The following is a 5,423-nucleotide window of genomic DNA, read 5'->3' as shown; positions in this document are numbered from 1 at the left end:
TCCCCAGCAGAATCACTCTACTCCACACCAGGATCACCTTACACCACACCAGGACCACCCTACCCAACACCAGGATGACACTCCACACCAGGATCTCCCTATTCCACACCAGGACCACACTCCACACATGGATCGCCCTTCTCCACACTGGGTTCATTCTACTCCACACCAGGATCACACTCCACACCAGGATCACCCTACTCCACACCAGAATCACCCTACTCCATACCAGGATCACCATACTCCACACCAGAATCACCCTACTCCACATGAGAATCACCGTACTCCACACGAGGATCACACTCCACAAGAGGATCACTCTACTCCACACTACAATCACCTTACTCCACACTCGAATCACCCTGCTCCACACCAGTATGACACTCCACATCAGGATCACTCTACTCCACACCAGGATCACAGAATTCCACAGCAGAATCACTCTACTCCACACTAGGATCACCGTACTCCACACCAGGACCTCCCTTCCCAACACCAGGATGACACTCCACACCAGGATCTCCCTATTCCACACCAGGACCATGCTCCACACATGGATCGCCCTTTTCCACACCGGGTTCATTCTACTCCACACCAGGATCACACTCCACACCAGGACCACCCTACTCCACACCAGAATCACCCTACTCCAGACCAGGATCACCATACTCCTCACCAGAATCACCCAAATCCACCCCAGAATCACCCTACTCCACACCAGGATCACACTCCACACCAGCACCACCCTACTCCACACCTGAATCACCCTACTCCAGACCAGGATCACCATACTCCACACCAGAATCACCCAAATCCACCCCAGAATCACCCTACTCCACATCAGGATCACACTCCACAACAGGATCACCCTACTCCACACCAGAATCATACTACTCCACACAGAATTACCCCACTCCACACCAGGACCACCCTACCCCACACCAGGATCATCATACTCCACACCAGTATCACACTCCACACCAGGATCACTCTACTCCACACTAGAATCACCCTACTCCACACCAGTATAACACTCCACATCAGGATCACTCTACTCCACACCAGGATCACAGTATTCCCCAGCAGAATCACTCTACTCCACACCAGGATCACCTTACACCACACCAGGACCACCCTACCCAACACCAGGATGACACTCCACACCAGGATCTCCCTATTCCACACCAGGACCACACTCCACACATGGATCGCCCTTCTCCACACTGGGTTCATTCTACTCCACACCAGGATCACACTCCACACCAGGATCACCCTACTCCACACCAGAATCACCCTACTCCATACCAGGATCACCATACTCCACACCAGAATCACCCTACTCCACATGAGAATCACCGTACTCCACACGAGGATCACACTCCACAAGAGGATCACCCTACTCCACACCAGAATCATCCTACTCCACACAGAATTACCCTACTCCACACTAGAATCACCCTACTCCACACCAGTATAACACTCCACATCAGGATCACTCTACTCCACACCAGGATCACAGAATTCCACAGCAGAATCACTCTACTCCACACCAGGATCACCCTACTCCACACCAGGACCTCCCTTCCCAACACCAGGATGACACTCCACACCAGGATCTCCCTATTCCACACCAGGACCATGCTCCACACATGGATCGCCCTTTTCCACACCGGGTTCATTCTACTCCACACCAGGATCACACTCCACACCAGGACCACCCTACTCCACACCAGAATCACCCTACTCCAGACCAGGATCACCATACTCCTCACCAGAATCACCCAAATCCACCCCAGAATCACCCTACTCCACACCAGGATCACACTCCACACCAGCACCATTCTACTCCACACCTGAATCACCCTACTCCAGACCAGGATCACCATACTCCTCACCACGATCACACTCCACACCAGGACCACCCTACTCCACACCAGGATCATCATACTCCACACCAGCATCACCCTACTCCACACCAGAATCACTCCATTCCACACCAGGATCACTCTACCAAACACCAGGATCACCTTACTCCACACCATGATCACCCTACTCCACACCAGGATCACACTCCACACCAGGATCACCCTTCTCCACACCAGAATCACCCTACTCCACACCAGAATCACCCTAATCCACACCAGGATCACGCTACTCCACACAGGATCACCCTTTTCCACACCAGGATCACCTTACTCCACACCATGATCACCCTCCTCCTCACCAGGATCACACTCCACACCAGGATCACTCTACTACACAGCAGGATCACCCTACTCCACACCAGGATCACACTCCATACCAGGATCACTCTACTCCACACCAGGATCACCCTACCCCACACCAGGATCACTCTACTCCACACCAGGATCACACTCCACAACAGGATCACTCTACTCCACAGCAGTATCACCCTACTCCACACCAGGATCACACTCCATACCAGGATCACTCTACTCCACACCAGGATCACCCTACCCCACACCAGGATCACCCTACTCCACACCAGGATCACTCTACTCCACACCAGAATCATCCTACTCCACACAAGAATTACCCCACTCCACACCAGGACCACCCTACTCCACATCAGGATCATCATACCCCACACCAGTATCACACTCCACACCAGGATCACTCTACTCCACAGTAGAATCACCCTACTCCACACTAGAATCACCCTACTCCACACCAGTATAACACTCCACTTCAGGATCACTCTACTCCACACTAGAATCACCCTACTCCACACCAGTATAACACTCCACTTCAGGATCACTCTACTCCACACCAGGATCACAGTATTCCACAGCAGAATCACTCTACTCCACACCAGAATCACCCTACTCCACACCAGGACCACCCTACCCAACACCAGGATGACACTCCACACCAGGATCTCCCTATTCCACACCAGGACCACACTCCACACATAGATCGCCCTTCTCCACACCGGGTTCATTCTACTCCACACCAGGATCACACTCCATACCAGGACCACCCTACTCCACACCAGAATCACTCTATTCCACACCAGGATCACTCTACCAAACACCAGGATCACCTTACTCCACACCATGATCACCCTACTCCACACCAGCATCACCCTACTCCACACCAGGATCACACTCCATACCAGGACCACCCTACTCCACACCAGAATCACTCTATTCCACACCAGGATCACTCTACCAAACACCAGGATCACCTTACTCCACACCATGATCACCCTACTCCACACCATGATCACCCTACTCCACACGAGGATCACACTCCACACCAGGATCACCCTTCTCCACACCAGAATCACCCTACTCCACACCAGAATCACCCTAATCCACACCAGGATCTCTCTACTCCACACCAGGATCAGCCCACTTCACACCAGGACCACCTTACTCCACACCAGGATCATCATACTCCACACCAGTATCACACTCCACACCAGGATCACTCTACTCCACACTAGAATCACCCTACTCCACACTAGAATCACCCTACTCCACACCAGTATAACACTCCTCTTCAGGATCACTCCACTCCACACCAGGATCACAGTATTCCACAGCAGAATCACTCTACTCCACACCAGGATCACTCTACTCCACACCAGGACCACCCTTCCCAACACCAGGATGACACTCCACACCAGGATCTCCCTATTCCACACAAGGAACACACTCCACACATGGATCGCCCTTCTCCACACCGGGTTCATTCTACTCCACACTGCGTACATTCTACTCCACACCAGGATCACACTCCACACCAGGACCACCCTACTCCACACCAGAATCACCCTACTCCAGACCAGGACCACCCTACTCCACACCAGTATCACCCTACTCCACACCAGAATCATCCTACTCCACACCAGGATCACACTCCACAACAGGATCACCCTACTCCACACCAGAATCATCCTACTCCACACCAGAATTACCCCACTCCACACCAGGACCACCCTACTCCACACCAGGATCACCAGACTCCACACCAGGATCACCCTACACCACACCAGGATCACCCTACTCCACACCAGTATCACACTCCACACCAGGATCACTCTACTCCACAGTACAATCACCCTACTCCACACTCGAATCACCCTACTCCACACCAGTATGACACTCCACATCAGGGTCACTCTGCTCCACACCAGGATCACAGTATTCAACAGCAGAATCACTCTACTCCACACCAGAATCACCCTACTCCACACCAGGACCACCCTTCCCAACACCAGGATGACACTCCACACCAGGATCTCCCTATTCCACACCAGGACCATACTCCACACATGGATCGCCCTTCTCCACACCGGGTTCATTCTACTCCACACCAGGATCACACTCCACACCAGGACCACCCTACTCCACACCAGAATCACCCTACTCCAGACCAGGATCACCATACTCCACACCAGAATCACCCTACTCCACATGAGAATCACCATACTCCACACGAGGATCACACTCCACAACAGGATCACCCTACTCCACACCAGAATCATCCTACTCCACACAGAATTACCCCACTTCACCCCAGGACCACCCTACTCCACACCAGGATCATCATACTCCACACCAGGATCACACTCCACAACAGGATCACCCTACTCCACACCAGAATCATACTACTCCACACAAGAATTACCCCACTCCACACCAGGACCACCCTACTCCACACCAGGATCACCCTACTCCACACCAGGATCACCATACTCCACACCAGCATCACCCTACTCCACACCAGAATTACTCTATTCCACAGCAGGATCACTCTACCAAACACCAGGATCACCTTACTCCACACCATGATCACCTTACTCCACACCAGCATCACATTCCACACCAGGATCACCCTACTCCACACCAGGAACACCCTACCCAACACCAGGATCACCCTACTCCACACCAGGATCACCCTACTCCACACCAGAATCATCCTACTCCACACAAGAATTACCCCACTCCACACCAGGACCACCCTACTCCACACCAGGATCATCATACTCCACACCAGTATCACCCTACTCCACATGAGAATCACCGTACTCCACACGAGGATCACACTCCACAAGTGGATCACCCTACTCCACACCAGAATCATCCTACTCCACACAGAATCACCCTACTCCACACTAGAATCACCCTACTCCACACCAGTATAACACTCCACATCAGGATCACTCTACTCCACACCAGGATCACAGAATTCCACAGCAGAATCACTCTACTGCACACCAGGATCACCGTACTCCACACCAGGACCTCCCTTCCCAACACCAGGATGACACTCCACACCAGGATCTCCCTATTCCACACCAGGACCATGCTCCACACATGGATCGCCCTTTTCCACACTGGGTTCATTCTACTCCACACCAGGATCACACTCCACACCAGGACCACCCTACTCCA

This window comes from Mobula birostris, chromosome 12 (genome assembly GCF_030028105.1).
Source record: "Mobula birostris isolate sMobBir1 chromosome 12, sMobBir1.hap1, whole genome shotgun sequence".
NCBI lineage: Eukaryota > Metazoa > Chordata > Chondrichthyes > Myliobatiformes > Myliobatidae > Mobula > Mobula birostris.
Note: the sequence above shows the minus strand (reverse complement) of the source record.